The 18,186-nt window shown below is 36.4% G+C and overlaps 1 protein-coding gene across 16 annotated transcripts in view; it reads right to left on the bottom strand.

The window, feature by feature from the left end:
- The window catches only part of DDAH1 (dimethylarginine dimethylaminohydrolase 1), a 242,429-nt gene that overhangs the window by 46,087 nt on the left and 178,156 nt on the right, over window positions 1-18,186 (bottom strand). The gene's annotated exons all lie outside the window — the stretch shown is intronic.

Here is an 18,186-nt window from a genome sequence, read left to right as displayed (position 1 = left end):
AATATTAGAAGAGATTGTAAGCATTTATAATACTCTTAAAAACAGATTATGTTCAGGGTGTCTGGGTGGCTCAGTCCGTTAAGCGTCCAACTCTTGGTTTCAGCTCAGGTCATGATCTCACGGTTCACAGGTTTGAGCCCCGCATTGTGGAGCCTGTTTGGGATTCTCTGTCTCTCTGTCTCTCTCTGCCTCTCTCCTGCTCTCTTTCTCTCTCAAAATAAATAACTAAACATTAAAAAAAAAACCAGATTATGTTCACTTTATTTGTATGAACAAAAATGGGAACTCAGACATGCTGGAGGAACGGGGGTAGGAGGGACAGGCTACAAATCGCAGCAAAGTGAACTTAGGTTTGGTTTCTAAAGATCCTATCCTAAATTTTGTTTTCCTAAGCATATATATAAACTAATGAATTTTGAGAACCACTACTTCATCTTTCCAATTCCTAGATCAGATCGTGAGAAGGAGTTATTTGTAGAGAAATCTTCAGACAGTCAACAAAAGCATTTTAATTACAATGAGATTACAAAAGCACAGAGACATGAAGATACACTCCAAACCAAGTCACCACACACATTTCAAACCAATTCAATCAACTGGGAAAGATTCTGAGAATTTACCACATTGGGAACTATGGAGGAAGAATTCTACAATACCCAAGACTGCCACTGCCTGATGTATATACCATGTGCAAATCTCTCCCTTTGGGTGTTAAAAGAACCTATAAATGTGAGGAGATATCACTCCTATGATTAGGCACATTTTTATAGCACAGGTGAAGTTATTTTGCAGATGCAACTGTGTCTCTAATCCGTTGATTTGAGTTCATTAAAAGGGAGACTATCTTGGGTGAGCCTGACCTAATATGATGAGCCCTTAAACGGGGGTTTAGAGGTCAGAGATGGAAGAAGTCAGAGAGATGTCCTACTAGTCTGGAAAAAAAAGCAAACAGCCATGTTGGGAACTGCCTTTAGAGGTATGCCCGCAGAGCTGTCTCTAGGAGTTAAGAGAAACCCGTAGTCAACAGCCAGCAAAAAAACAGGGACCTTGATCCTACAACCACAGGAAATGAATTCTGACTACAACCTGAATGAGCTTGGAAGAAGACCTAAGCTCCAGGTGAGAACAGAGCCCAGCCAACAACCACAACCAGGTATGCCACACCCAGACTTCCCATCTGCAAAATCTGAGAGATAATAAGTGGGTATGCTTTTATTTTTTTTAAATGTTTGTTTATTTCGAGAGAGTGAGAGTGGGGGAGGGGCAGAGAGAGAGAGAGAGAGGGAGACAGAGAATCTCAAGCAGGCCCCATGCCATCAGCACAGAGCCTGATGTGGGGCTCGAACTCACAAACCATGAAATTATGACCTGAGCCGAAATCTAGAGTCAGATGATTAACCAACTGAACCACCCAGGCACCCCAGTGGGTGTTCTTTTAAGTGTTATATTTATGGTAGGCTGTCACACAGCAATGGAAAACTAATACAGAAAGTTCCTAATTTAAACATTTTACTTTAAAAATTTATCTATAAAGGCCTTTGGTCACAAGCAAAATGTTGAACTTATGTCTAAGTTGTTTATTCAGAATAAGATGCAAAAGTTCTTAAGATGTTCCTAAGAAATTCCCGAGAAAAAGAAAATGTTTTAACTGAGTTTAAAGTTTTAGATCCACCAACTTCCTTAATCCAATGTTTACTAAAATGTTGTACAGTTAGATTTTAAAATATAGAAATCAAGTTGCAATACTTTTTTTTTTAAAGTTACAAATCTAATACATGCTCATAGAAATGAAAATGACAGAAGTATATACCCTAAGTAGTAATGCAGAACAAAAATGTGCCTTGAGCCATCCCAATCTTATTCTCAGTTTCATTCATTCAGTAAATATTGAGTATCTGCTCTGAGCTAGATACCACAATAGACAGTAATGAGTGGTCATCAAAAAATAGACATGACTCCTGCTATATAGTGCCCTTAGGGTAACAGATATTAAAGATTCACCCAAATCAACATATAGTTTACACATTATGATAAGGGTTATGGAGGAAAACAATAGTGTGCTTTGAGAAATAAGAAGGGTACATGATTCCAAATCAACATATAGTTTACACATTATGATAAGGGTTATGAAGGAAAACAATGGTGTGCTTTGAGAAATAAGAAGGGTACATGATTCAGGGGTCAAGAAAGGTCACTTTGAGGAAGACGTTTAAGCTAAGAAATAAAAATGTTTATAATGGTTATCTTTCCTGCTGGTGGGTCATCTGGAATTCTTCCTTAGAAACCAAACAGGTTTCTGGATAATTCTCAGATCACAAACAGCTCACTTTAACTTATGAAAAATTAATTAAGGCCTTACTATACTAAGAATATGGTCAACAGAACTGGAAATTATTTACTGCATTAAAATCTTCAGAAGTTATCAGGAAGAGTCAAGTAAATGTCATTAATCCTTTGATTATTCTGGGAACTCATGATATTCGTGGTCAACATGTGTGAAAGTTTTATAACTACCTAGTTCATTTTCCTTTTTTTGAGCTTTGATAACTGTTACACAAGAATAAGATCTCTTGAAACATTTCCCAAAGACTATTAATATCCATTGCATTTTTACCATTGATTTCTTGGAATTCTAAACTTATTGGTTTATCTTATGATATGGACTTCTAAACTTATTGGCTTATCTCTAGTGACAAGTTCTAAAAATTAACCAGAATATTTAGCATCTTGGTTCCCATACTTGTAAGATGAGGGGGTACAGGTCAGCTTAAAAATGAAGTCATTTCCAGCTCTACATTTCGAAGAGTTGGAGTCTCAAAACAGTTTTTGGCATTCATAAATGTGACTTTAACTGTAATTTTATTTCCCTCCAAGATAGTTTACTGAAAACATTCCAGATGGTTATTCAGGAATAATGTATTCTAGATTTTAACCAAATTCAATCAGAAGCAAGAAGCTGAGTATATGGATGGGGAGGAGGGCGGTGGGAAGACATGGGAAACCCAAAAGTAGATGAAAAAATCTGAGAAGGATGCAAACCCTCAGAGGCCAACAGGATTCTGCTGCAGTGGGAAAAGCTGTATCTAAAAAACAAGGTGTGTGAGTGTCAACACTAACTTATGATACTTCATGTTTTTTTGTTTTTTTTGTTTCTTAGTAACCCAAGGTGCTGCTAATTATCTGCCAACAACGATAATAATTACACTATGTAGAGCGCCAATAATGCCTTTCTTATGAGAAAACACATATCAGGGCCTGCTTAGCTGCTAACCTCTGCATACTTTCTTATACTAACCAATTGGAGGATAGGAAACTTCAACTTTGGGTTCATCCCTACCAGGATCAACTGTCATCTAAAAAAGGAGGATCTAACAAGCTCCAGGCCAATCCTCTGAGGCTCAGCATTAAGTCATTCTTTATACCTTGTTCCACATGGACTATAAACCCAGGTGTGACTTTGGTTCTTTTCCCTGGAGTCCTGTGGCAGTAACTTATCCCAATCTCTTCCTATGAGTAGGGACCTTGTCTGTGCTCTCTCTAAAGATCTGAGCCTTAAACTACAACCCTGCACTGTAGATGGCCTTTCCAGGTGTACCTACTACACATAGATGGTACTGGTCACCTCTCTCTATCTCCTCAACATAGAATCAGTAACCCCCAGGGCTGAGGAATCTACCTCTTAATCACTCATAACTCTGGCCCTCTTTTACAATATTAATGCCACAGACTTATCATCATTAATAATATATAAAATTTATTAAGCTCTTTCTAAGTGCTAAGCACTGTGCTAACTGATTTTACATGGATTATCTCATATTAATAATAACATATCCCTCCTAGTCTGAATCAGTCAAGGCAGTTTCATCCCTCTTGCCAGGGACTGGTACACATGACCTAATTTGGGCCACTGAGAGGAAGTCTGTTGACAGTTTCCTGGAGGTACAGAAAGAAACGTAATCTCACTTCTTCCTTTGGACATTGTCTGTCTGGATATGGTACGTGGAACTAGGTGCTAGTCTGAGAGCCCAACTGTCATCAAGGATGACAGGACAGAAAGATGGAAAGAACCTCGGTCCTTGATGACATTATTGAGCTGATGAATCAACCAACTCTGGAGCACAGAAATTCTTGGCATATGAGATTCTTCATTTCCTTAATCAATTTGAATTGAGTTTCTGTTAGTTGCAGCTAAAAACAATTCATTTACTTATATAACAAACCTGACAAGCAATATCCAAAGAGTTCATAACAATAGGCTACATTACTAAAATTCATTAAGTTCTGATGTAGAAACAACTGTTAAATGGAGGGTTTTTCTTTCTCCAGAAATACACCTGACTTGCCATTCAATAAATTACACAATTATGTAAGGTGTTATCTTAACTGATAATAACTGCTATTGTGGCTGACAAGAATTTTGACTAAATGCCATTAGTGACACTAAGACCATCCTGTTTATAGAAGAAAGCAGATTGTAAATAACAACTTTTAAAGCCAAAAAGAATTATTATACTGCCTCAATTCTTTAGATTAAGCATAATTGTTATAGCTCCATATGTCAGAGCGGGAAATTGATGTTCTGACACTCTCATCTCTGAACCAGTGCTCAGATCTGGAGGACATGTGAATGCAAAGGTTTGGCAGAAATGCAGAAGGAAAACTGATAGGGCCAGAGTACACAGGAAAGATTAAAAACAGCTCTGAAGGGGCGCCTAGGTGGCTCAGTTAGTTAAGCATCCAACTTGTGATCTCAGGATCATGAGTTCAAGCCCTGTGTTGGGTTCCACACTGGGCATGAAGCCTACTTAAAACAAAACAAAACAAAACAAAACAAAACAAAACAAAACAAAACAAAACAAAACAATGGGGCTCCTGGGTAGCTCAGTCGATTGAGCGTCTGACTTCAATCCAGGTCATGGTCTCGTGGTTCACAAGTTTGAACCCCGCATTGGGCTCTGCGCTGACAGCTCAGAGCCTGGAGCCTGCTTCAGATTCTGTGTCTCCCTCTCTCTCTGCCCCTCCGCATGCTCTCTCTCTCTCAAAAATAAAAATAAAAACATTTATAAAAGAAGGAGGGGGGTACAAAATCTTAAAACAAAACATCTCTGAAGAAAACTGGGAACGAGTGCTCTCATTATCTGGAAAGTTATAGATATTCAAAGGCCCCTCCCAGAAACTGGAAACCTGCACATACAAGAATGAAACTGGATTACTTTTAACACCATACACAAAAATAAAATCAAATGTATTAAGGGCCTAAACATGAGACCTGAAACCATATAAATCCTAGAAGAGAACACAGACAGTAATAACTTTGACATAAGCCATAGCAATATTTTTCTAGATAGGTCTTCTAAGTCAAGGGAAACAAAAGCAAAAACACACTATTGGGACTACACTAAAATAAAAAGCTTTTTCACATCAAAGGAAACCACAAACAAAACAAAAAGACAACCTACTGAATGGGAGAAGATATTTTCAAATGATATATCTGATAAGGGGTCAATATCCAAAATATATACAGAGTTTATACAACTCAACATCAAGGAACCAAATAATTCTATTAAAAAATGGGTACCATTGCAGCCACTCTGGAAAACAATATGGAGGTTCTTCAGAAAGTTAAAAATAGAACTACCCTATGATCCAGCAATGGCGCTACTAGGTGTTTACCCAAAGAATACAAAAATACTAACTCAAAGGGATACAGGGCTACACACAGCAATAGCCAAACTATGGAGAGAGCTCAAGTATCCATTGATTGATGAATGGATAAAGAAGATGTGGTATATATACAATGGAATATTAGCCATAAAAAAGGAAATCTTGCCATTTGTAGCAACGTGGATGAAGCTAGAGAATATTATGCTAAACAAAGTCAGTCAGAGAAAGACAAAAACCATATGATTTCAATCGTACGTGGAATTTAGGAAACAAAACAAATGAACAAAGGGAAAAAGAGAGCAAGAGAGAGAGAGAGAGAGAAGCAAACCAAGAACAGACTCTTAACTATAGAGAACAAACTGATGGTTACCAGAGGGGAGTTGGTTTAAATAGGTGAAGGGGATTTAGAAGTGCACTTGTGAGGAGCATCAGAGGATGTATGGAAGTGTTGAATCACTATATAGTACATTTGAAACTAACATTACACTGTATGTTAACTAACTGTAATTTAAATAAAAACTTAAATTAAAAAAAAATTAAAAATGAGCAGAGGACTTGAATAGGTATTTTTCTAAAGAAGACATACAGATGGCCAACAGACACATGAAAAAATGCTCAACATCACTGATCATCAGAGATAGGCAAGTCAAAACCACAATGAGATATCACCTCACACCTGTTAGAACGGCTAAAATCAAGAAGACAAGAAACAAGTGTTGGTGAGGATGTGGAGGAAAAAGGAACCCTGTGCACTATTGGTGGGAATGTAAAAGGGTAAAGCCACCGTGGAAAACAGTATAGAGGTTCCTCAAAAAATTAAAAATAGAAATACCATATGATCCAATAATTCCACTAATGGATATTTACTCAGGGAAAATCACAGCACTAACTCAAAAAGATATATGCACATCTACATTTATTGCAGCATTATTTACAATAGCCTAGACATAGAAGCCACCTAAGTATCCATCAATAGATGAATGGATAAGGAAAATGTGGTATGCACGTGTGCGTGCACACACACAAAATCAAACATGCCATAAAAAAGGATGAGACTGCGCCATTTGAAACAGCATGGGTGGACCTAGAGAGAATTATGCTAAGTGAAATAGGTCAGACTGAAAATGACGAATACCGTATGATTCCACTCATAAACGAAACATAAAAAATTGAATAAACAAAAAGCAGAATCAGAACTATAAGTACAGAGAAAAAAATCGACGGTTGCCAGAGGTAAGGGAGGTGGCAGGATGGGGCAAAATGGATGAAAGGAAGAGGGAGATACAGACCTTGAGTTATAGAATGAGTACGTCATGGGAATGAAAGGAAGAGTCAATGACACTAACAGGGACGTAATGGGACAGATGGTAACTATACTTGTGGACATAGCATAATGTATAAACTTGTCAAATGACTGAGTTGTACACCTGAAACTAATATAACATGTGTGTCAACTATGCTAAAAGAAAAAAAAAACCCAAAACTCAAAACACACACACACACACACACACACACACACACACACACACACACACAAAACAGAGGCCCCTTGATAAAGATGCCAACATGAGAGTTTCCCAGAAGAAGCCTGGAAGCAACATTTAACTTTTAAAATGAAAAACAAGGCAGAAGCTCCGCTGGTCTTGTCACTCTCCTGACATATAATGCACTAATTCAAGTGGCCCATTTCCTTGTTGACGATAATGTACTGAATGTCTAAGAGCCACTGACATTCTATCTGCAAGGAACAAATAGAAATATGATTTACCACCAAATACCAAATAAAAATAAGTGTCAGCTGCCAAAAGGTTTGCAAAATCTAGTATGTTAAAAACTAGGGAACTGACAAGGTTCTAAAATTTTAAAGGAATTTTCCCAAAAGTCAAGAACCATAAAAATTTGCTGTGCACACCATTCAAAGTAAGCACCAGACATAGAGCTTGAAGGGCCCATAATTTTTTGTAAATTCAGAGAAGTTGCAAGCTGCCATTTATAAAGGCAAACAGGGGTAAACTGTGACAAATATTTTGTATGTCCAGAACACAATTAATACCTTGTAGGTATTAAGCTGCCTTAGAAGCCTTCCAAGAGACCCTTGGGCCCACGCCAACTGCAGGTCCTGGCTGGGTTACATATGCCTTCTGTGTGCTGCCATGTTTCCCAGGGCACTCTACTAACAAAAGATCTGGCCACAATAGACTCTCCATATGTTTAGTGAATGAGTAGCTGAAAAACTCTGCAAGTTACACATAATTTCTAGAAATGTTATAATAAACTTATGCTTCCTTTAAAAATATCCACTTTGTCTAGCTAAGGCATAGTAGCAAGGTGAGGTGACCTCTTCTAGACAGCTCTTACAACATTTCAAGGGTAAGCAGATTCATCTTATTTCTAAAGACCCCCAAGTGAGAAAACCATCCTTGGTCTATTTGTCACAATAATCACTAACTAAACTGTCACTCTTCTCTTTACCTTCTCTAATAATTTCATTCATTTTTCTGGTCATTCAATAATATTGATTCAACATTTTTAACACATCTGGCACTATTCTAGGTCCTAGAAACACATCAGTGAAGAGAGAAGATGTTTGTGTATATTCTGGTGGGGATATGAAGAGATAGATCATAAATAATAAATAGAAAAAATATTAAGTAGTAGTAGGTACTAGGCAGAGAATTCAGGGAATGTGATATACAGGCATACCCCTTTTTATGGTAGTTTATTTTGCTTCACTTCTATTCCATTTTTTTATAAATTGAAGGCTTGTGGCAACCCTGCATTGAGCAAGTCTATCAGTGCTGTTTTACCAAGAACATTTGTTCATTTTGTGTCTCTGTGTCACATTTTTGTAATTCCTATAATACTTCAAAATTTTTCATAATTATTATATTTGTTACTGTAATCTATCATCAGTGATCTTTGATGTCACTACTGTAATTGTTTTGGGAAGCCATGAAACACACCATATATGATGGTGAACTTAATAAATGTTCTGTGTGTTCTGACTGTTCCACTGACCAGCTGTTTCCCCATTTCTCTTCTTCTCCTCAGGCCTCCCTATTCCCCTGAGACACAACAATACTGAAATCAGACCAATCAATAACTCTACAAGGGTCTCTAAGTGTTCAAGTGAAAGGCAGAATCACACATCTCACTTTAAATCGAAAGGTAGAAATGATTAAGCTTAGTGAGGAAGGCATGTCTAAAGCCAAGAGAGGCAGAAAGCTAGGCCTGTGGTACCACCCAGTTAGCCAAGTTGTGAATGCAAAGAAAAAGTTCTTGAAGGAAATTAAAAGTGCTACTCCAGTGAACACAAATGAAAGGAAAGCAAAACAGCCTTATTGTTGATATGGAGAGTTTCAGTGGTTTGGATGGAAGATCAAACCAGCCACAACATTCCCTTAAGCCAAAGCCTAATCCATAGCAAGGCCCCAACTCTCTTCAATTCCCTGAAGGCTAGGAGAGGTGAGAAAGCTGGAGGAGGAAAGTCTGAAGCCAGCAGAGGTGGGTTCATGAGGTTTATGGAAAGAAGGCTTTCCCATAACATAAAAGTGCAAGATGAAGCAGCAAGTGCTGATGTAGAAGCTGCAGTAAGTTATCCAGAAGATCCAGCTAAGATAATTAATGAAGGTGGCTACACCAAACAACAGATTTTCAGTGCAGATGAAATAGCTTACTGGAAAAAGATGTCAGCTAGGACTTTCTTTGCTAGAGAAGTCAATGCCTGGCTTCAAAGCTTCAAAGGAGAGGCTGTCTTGTTAGGGGCCAATGCAGCTGATGACTTGAAGTTGAAGCCAGTTACATGTACCATTCTGAAGATTTTAGGGCTCATAAGAATTATGCTAAATATATTCTGCCCATACTCTATAAATGGAACAATAAAGCCTGGATGATGGCACATCTGTTTAAGACATGACTTACTGAATATTTTAAACCCACTACTAAGATCTACTGCTCAGAAAAAAAGACTCTTTTAAAAAAATTATTGCTTATTAACAATGCACCTGTTCACCCAGGAGCTCTGATGGAGATGGACAATGAGATTAATATGGTTTTCTTTTTTTTTTTCTTTTTCAAAAGTGAAGAAACATTTTTTAAAATTTTATTATTTTTTTAATATAACTTATTGTCAAATTGGTTAATATGGGTTTCATGCTTGCGAAACACAACATCCATTCTGCAGTTCATGGATCCACAAATAACTTTGACTTTCAAGTCTTATTATTTAAAAAATACATTTTGTAAGGCTACAGCTGCCAAAGATAGTGATCCCTCTGATGGGACCAAAATATATTTTCAAAATAGGTTTTCAAAATATATTGAAAACCTTCTGGAAAGGATTAACTACTTTAAATGCCATTAAGAACATTGTGATTCGTGGAAAAAGGGTAAAAATATCAATATTAACAGGAATTTGGAAGATGCTGGTTTCAACTCTCATTGATAACTTTGAGGGGCTAAAGATTTCAGTAATGGTGGTGGATGTGGTGGAAATAGCAAGAGAACTAGAATTAGAAGTGGAGCCTGAAGATGTGACTGAATGGCTGCAATCTCATGACAAAACCTGTACGGATGAGGAGTTGTTTCTTATGGATGAGCAAAGAAAGTGGTTTCTTGAGATGGAATCTACTTCTGGTGAAGATACTGTGAAGACTGTTGAAATGACAACAGAGGATTTAGAATATTACATACACTTAGTTGATAAAGCAGACACAGGGTTTGAGAGGATAGATTCCAATTTTGAAAGTTCTACTGTCCATAAAATGCTATCAAACAGCATCACATACTCAGAGCAATTGTTGGTGAAAGGAAGAGACAATCAATGCTGCAAACTTCACTTCTGTCTTATTTTGAGAAATTACCACAGCTATCCTAACCTTCAGCAACCATCACCCTGATCAGTCAGCAGCCATCAACACGGAGGCAAGATCCTCCTCCAGCAAAAAGACTATGACCCACTGAAAGCACAGATGATGGCTAGCAGTTTTTTCTTAGCAATAATATATTTTTCAATTACAGTATGCATATTTTTTACACATAATGGTATCACACACTTAATAGACTACAGTATAATATAAACATAACTTTTATATGCACTGGGAAACCAAAAAATTCAATTGGCTTACTGTATTGTGATATGAAGCTGAATGTGCCACATCTCTGAAGTATGCCTGTAAAATGAATGGGCAAGATTGGGAGCTCAGGAATAGCCTTTCCGAACATGTGACATGTATGTGTCGACCAAGAGGACCAACACTGTTGCCATCAGGGAGAAGAATGTTCTAACAAGAGCCAGTGCAAGTCTTAAGATAGGAATAAGCTTAATTTGTTCAAGGAACAGAAAGATAGTCAGTATGGAGCTAAATGGATAGGACCAGTGTTATGAGATGAACTCTCTCCCCTCCACCCCCTGCCATTCATATGTTAAAGTCTTTACCCCCAGTATCTCAGAATGTGATTGTATTAAGGCCTTGAAAGAGGTAATTAAGTTAAAATGAGGCCATTAGTGTGGGTCCTAATCCAATGACTGGTATCCTTATAAAAAGAGATTAGGAAGTATACAGGTACAAAGGTGACACTATGTAAAAACATAGGGAGAAGGTAGCTATCTGCAACTCAAAGAGACAGGCCTCAGGAGAAACAACCTGGCCCATACCTTGATCTCAGATTTCTAGGCTCCAGAATTGTGAGAAAATAAATTTCTATTATTTAAGCCACCGGGTGGTACTTTGTTATGGCAACTCTAGAAAACTAATACAGCAAGGTGGTAGATAACACTGGGGATGTAGGCAGGGAACAGACCATACCGAACTTAGTAAACTAGCATAAAGGGTTAGAATTTTAAGTGTTATTAGAAGCCACTGGAAATTTGAAGGAGGAGAGTGGCATAATCTAATTTACAAAGATAATTCTGGCTAGCTGCTTTGTGGAAAATGTATTGGAAGGTAAGAATGGAAGCAGAGAATTTAGCTGAGAGGCATTTGTAGTAGTCTAAGCAAAATATAATGGTGGCTTGGACAAGGTGATGATAGTGGAGACAAAAAAAATGGGAAGAATTTGGAATGTGTTTTGAAGGAGAGGTGACAGGACTTGCTGATAGATTAGATATGGGAGTGAAGCAAAAAAAAAAAATCAAAAATTATTTAGATTTTTGTCTTGAGCAATTGGGTGGATGACGGTACTAATTTCTGATACAGTAAAGTCAGAGGAAAGGAACAAATCTAGGGAGTAAATATGAGTTCTGTTTTAGCTAAGTTGATTCTGAAATATCTTCTAGATATTCTAGATATGGAGAGATCAACACATTTGACTATATTAATCTAGACTTCTGGGAGGGTAGTCAGAACTGGAAGTAAGACATAAAAACAGTATTTAAACCAAAGGAAATTAGAACTATCTCAAACTATGTTCTGCAGGAAGTGATGTGAGAAATCTGGCCTTGACAATTCCTCTTAACAACTGTATTCCAAGAAACAGACTCTTGGAGATATTTTTGAGCCATTGCTGTTGCACAATATGGTGGCTGTTTGCAGCAATGGAGGGAATAATCCCCCTTTGGCAGGAAAAGACTATTTAATGCACATACATTATGACTGCACAGATACCACCAGGATAAAGGGTCTGGAACACATGTGGATTGAAATGAACTTTCTGGATGTAATGTATGTTAAGGCTTCAAGTGCTATACTTGTTAAACATCGGTATGTTTTTTGTTAGATTCAATTTTGTGGAAGCTATAAAACAACAGTGGTATAAGATTTCATTCTTTCAGAAACCATCAATTTTGGAATTGTGATCACTTTGAACAGGCGACAGGGTGAAGTTCATTAAGCAAACAGTTAGCAAGGCTATAGGAAGAACAACTTTCAAACACATTTTAGATCAATTAGTCCAAAATAATTCATACCAAAGCAACTATAGGACTAAATGGATGCTTGCTGTGCTAATTAAAATACTCTTATTCAATTATTCAAGTGATTTGTATCTGGTTTGATATAATTTAGAAACCATTAGTATATTCTAAATGACTGTTGTATGTGCTAAAAATGAATAAGGCTGAATATCTTTTAAAAGTATTGTACTTACTAATTTTTTACCAATTGAAACTAATTTTCTTCACAACTGGTACAAAGCTGGTGCTTTTTTAACTGTACCACATTGCCCAGTGTTTGAACACAATATTCAGGATGGTTTTTGGAATGCTGGGATGATTTTTTTTGGAATACTGCTTTTCTTTTTTCTTCCTAGCCTAGACTATTTTATGTGTTTTGATTGAAGCCTTCATTAGCAATGGCTGTGACAGGCTCCAGTCATTGTTAGTAGAGGACATAGTAATTCATTCTGAGAAGTTGCTTTCTGATTCCTGGCTGGAGCATGGCAAGTGATTTTGTAAATATTCACCCTTTGTCATATGTTCAAACATTTGCTTCTCCTAGAGCTTATTTAAAATGTGTTACTGAAAAACCACCAGCTGAATATTTGTATGTTTATGAATATTAAGTAAAGGCTTATTTCCAACCATAGTTGTACAAAATGGCTAGTTTCAAGAAATTGTTCTTGTTTTTGACAGCTGTCCAAATTTTAACATAGTGGTAACAAAAATAGTGAATAATTTTTCTTCTCTGTTATCAAATCTGGGCATCCTTGGCTGGACTGAGACTGGAACAGTTTGATAATATTTTCCTAATAGAAACATTCCAGTCAACGTTTTACCAAGGAAAACTAATTATTGTCTAGCTGGTGAGTTTTGCCTTTTCCAAATTGTTTTAGGGAAAAATATGGTAAAATTCTTATCCTTATGATTTTCTTTTTTTTAAGAAAAAGTTTATTTGTTTCCAATTATCACTGAGTATTAACTAACTTTTAAATAAAACATTTATCTGAGGAATAGCTACTAGTCCCTTCTATAAGATGGAAGGCACTTTGTATCTGGTTTTGAGTAATTCTCAAAGTACAATAACCTTAATGCCATCTAGATTCTCTTCTTATGAGGCAGTGCATGATGAAATTAGATTCTCATAAATGTCATTACCCCTATTTATTGTCTTTTTCCTTGAACCAGGGCTGAGCTGGCTAAGTTCCATTGTCTCTCAACTAGATTTATTATGGATCAGACGCATTCCATTTCACAACAGGAATGTGCTTATTATAAAATGTACAAAGCTTATAGTCTAACAAAGCACACAATCTGTTGGCAAAAACCACTTTGTTTAATAGTGGGTATAGTTTGTAAAGTTTTCGAATGTATCTGAACTAAATTTAGTATCACATAAGTTGACACTCAGATCTTGAAGTAAATACCAAGTGAACACAGTAATGTTTATGCTAAACACAAAGCTAAATGTATTTTACTTTATGCAAATATACTCCTTAAGTATTTCTTGTTGACATTATATAGTTAGCCAGATTTTCTTGTTGCTTCAGCTTCTCTCAGTACCTCAGGAACTCTGAAAAGTAGATTAACTCTTTCAGATCTTAAGAGCGTAATTTCACATACTATCTCTTTAGTGACTAATGTCATTTAGAATTTGTGCAATGAACTGAATGAAGCATATCCTTATAAATACCCAGGGAGAAACGAAGAGATACTTCTAAGAATAAGAACATGGATAAATTTAGCAGTTAGAAGACTATGCAAAAAACTAGATTGCAACATTTTTTTTATGATTGTTAACAAAGGCTAAAAGGAAATATGCAAAAATGATTTAGGGCCCTGCTTGGTCAGTGGATAATGATTGTTGTCACTGGTGGAAAAAGCTGAATGCCTAAAACTCTGTCTACCTATCTACAACTGTAGTAATCACTCCCGAGGCAGATGCCAAGGCAGATCTATGCCTAGAGGACATGGCTTGTCAATGCATGCTTTCTACTATTCTAAACATTCAAGTACTAATGTGACTCTGGGTAAGGAAGAGCAGACCACTTGTAGCCACATTTCAGAAGTCTTTTTTGCCTGAGTTACCAACCCCTAGTTCACTGGTGGTTTGCTCCATTCAGGCTCTCACTGTGGGGCTACCTTGCTTGGTATACCAAGCTATCTATACCTTTGGACTGGACTTGAAACAGCCCCAGCCTAGCTTTAGCTCCTACATTTCTAGTCCATGAAAACACTTCCACAAACTCTGGCAGTGTATCTGTGCCCAACAAAGCAGCAATTTCTTGGCTCCGTATCTAAGCCGTTAGTCACTGAGTTTCTTGCTCTTCAGATCTCCTAGACCAGTGCCCAGGGCATTTCCCAAATGCAGGGAATATCTATCAACTCTGAGTGGTCTCTGTAAAACCCACTCTCCCTAGACTCAAGATGAAAAAGGTAGTACATCCCATCCCACACATTCTATGCAGAAAAAATTAGAAATTACAGATCAGTAAAAATAAAACCATTAAAAATTCTTGTAATCCCAACACCATGTATAGATACCACTACTAATCTGTCACATAAACTTCCAAAATTTCCTATCGGAAATTGTTAAGGAAATTGTTTTTTTCCTCATGCTATTATAAAATTACACTAGAAGAACCCACATGCCACATTTAAATAAAATATGGGGCACTGTTATAAGGTAGTTTAAAAATGAATTCACACTTCAAGTTGAGATTGCTTTAAAATGGACTTCCTGAAAAATTATCTTCGGAAAACAGACTTTTGTTGTAAGGTAGCTCCAGATACAAATAGTAAAGCTCCCTGTATTGAATTTCAGATTATTTCAATACTTTTATCCCTAAGCAAAGAATCAGATTTTTACACTGGTAACAGAAATTGAGAATAACTTTAGGACCAATTAGGATATGTGTTAAAATTTGAGGGTACAAATCCATGTCACAATTCACAGAGGTTTTCTTCTTTAAATATACATGAATCAGACAGGAGAAGGAAACAAACATAGAAATATTTAGCTGCCCCAAAATAATTTGTTCTGAGACAGTAGTAAAGATTTTCTTCTGTGATGACATGAAGTTTAAGTCTTGAACCAATTGCTGGGAAAGTAACCTTACAATTGCAAAATAATTAATTATTAAATGTTGGACAGAAAGAGGTCCTCTGTTCTTTGTGGATATACAGAGCAGACCTCTGAATGCACCTAGTGAACCCAGGTCCTCAGTATGTTGAAGACACCTGATATCCCATAACACCCAGCGAGGCTGCCAACTCCTTGTCCACACTGACTACATGCCATGTAACCTATTTTATGACTCAAAAGGATTTAAAATTCATGAAGCTTGTTGAAAGCTCAACTGTCACATTCGACTCATTCCAAAGTGTATGGGAAAAAGAGCAGAGCAGACATTTCAACTGAGGCTATTATTATGCTTGAATAACCATATTCCATTAAATTGCTAATAAACCTACTAGAAGATGTTGATCACATCAACCATACAGTTGCATTCCTTTCCTTTATACTAACTTGCTCAATTTTGTTTTATGCAGTATTACTCTTTCTGTGCCCTTTATTCCAAGGTTGCCCAGAATTCAAAGCACTTATTCAGTAAGTTTGTAATCCAGTTTAGTGTGCTATTAACAGAATTCTTTAGAGAAGATCATGGAAAAAGAAAAACTTATTTTTGGGTCAGTGACCAGTTTTAAAGGAAACACATACTAAACCAGTTTAAAGGAAAAGGTCAGGATCCATGAGGTATTAAGGAAAGAAGAAAAAGAAAAAACATTCATTTCCACAATTTTCCGACATTCCTTAAAAATAAAAACAAGCCTTAGTATGGAATGGCAAGGTCCCGGCTCCCCTATACTGTGGGGAACAATACTGCCATTCATAGGAAGTTAGAAAGCAAGGGTTTTTCCTCAACACCAGGGAAGTTTTGGCTTCCCTTCTCTTTATTTATTCTGAGGTTCAAAATTGAACCCTATAAATCTTGAATTAGTCTCTCAGAACAAATAATAATATGAAATGTATTAAATGCTTTAAAGTTTGCTTTTTACTAGCATAACTCATTAACTCTCTGCATTACAAATGGGATATTAAGCCACTGTGGTGTTAGTGTTAAATACTGAAAATATACGAAGCTGAATATATATCCCATAGAACTAGGCATTTTTAAAGAACTAATACACTATGTGTACTATCTGATGACTGAGTTAAATAGTTTATCCCTCATTTAAAGACTGAAAATCCATGATGAAAAAAAAAAAATCAAAGTTAAGGGAACAAATGTTTTAATTTAAAAATTCTTATATTAAACAGGAAACAATTTATATCCTGTAGTATTTTTTTTCTATTCAGTATATCCATCTAAGAGCCTTAGAGGAAAGGATGGGTATCTCCAATTTCTTTCCATAGGGCAACTGGCCAGTAACAGAATGTTTTTGTTTTGTTTTGTTTTTTGTTTTCCTCACTAGTAAAGTCAAGCTGAATAAAAGTAAACTTTACTTTCTGGATTATTTTACGATTATGATAGCATTTGTAGCTATCTTTTTAGGGTGACTAAGATTAGGTGTAGTGAAAGAGTTTTTCCTCCAGCTTCCTCTCTGAAACACATAAAAACAACTCTACATCATGCACAAAACTATGGTAGAGAGTAAGTAAATGTTAAAGCAGCAATAATATCATTCAGCAAAAATAAAGATGAGTAACAGCCCGATATAAAAAGCTATGAAATTACAGTAATTTCACAACCCATCGGAAACAGCAAAATACACATACCATTACTTTAATAAATATTTATTGATCACCTAATAGATCACCTAATAGATGTCAAAGCTAGATGCAGATATATGTGTGATAAATTTCTGAACTGGAGAATTAAGTGGAAAGAAACTAGCACATCATATAACCTATAGAATCATGGACTATTAAAATCAGAAGAGGTCTTAGCAGTCATACAGATCAAGGGACCAAGTTCCATTAGGTTTAATTAACTTTTCTCAGTCATAGGGGCAAAAGCAGAACTTAGGACCCAAGGCCCATGTTTACACTATAACAAGATTCCTGACTCAGTAAAAATTTTTTAAGACAAAAAGTCAATGTTAAGACTACTAATGTAAAATAGTTTCTACTTAAACAGTTTGAAAATAATTAATATATAATTAATTATATATACATATAAATTTAAATTTTCTTAGACTCAAGTACAATTACCAGATTTCATTTATAAAGTTTTCATATTAGCTGGAATTTCACTTTTTGTGGCATGAAAGGAGGAAGCATCTGTCATCTGACAAAACCAAGATTACAGAATACATGTGGCTTGGCATCAGAAGACAGGAGTGGGGACCATAGCCCTCTGTGACATTATCCAGGTGGGCACATTTTTACAAGTTTCCAAACAATGCACAGTTAGTGGCCCAGGTATTTTTCAACTGATAAGAAAAAATTTTAAATCACAGCTATTTACAGTGTCTGCCAGATTTTCCCTAAACGGTTCTTTCCCAAAGCAAAACATAACTTCCTCCTCGCCAACATACATACATGATACATACACACCCATGTACAATAAGACCTTTGAGTAATCTGAGAATTGAATATTTGGCTTCCCAAATAAGTTAACAACCTCTCTTCCTCTTATTAATAT

The sequence above is a fragment of the Panthera onca genome, chromosome C1 (assembly GCF_046562875.1).
Source record: "Panthera onca isolate mPanOnc1 chromosome C1, mPanOnc1 haplotype 2, whole genome shotgun sequence".
In the NCBI taxonomy this organism is placed as follows: Eukaryota; Metazoa; Chordata; class Mammalia; order Carnivora; family Felidae; genus Panthera; species Panthera onca.
This window is presented reverse-complemented; position numbering and strand designations above follow the sequence as displayed.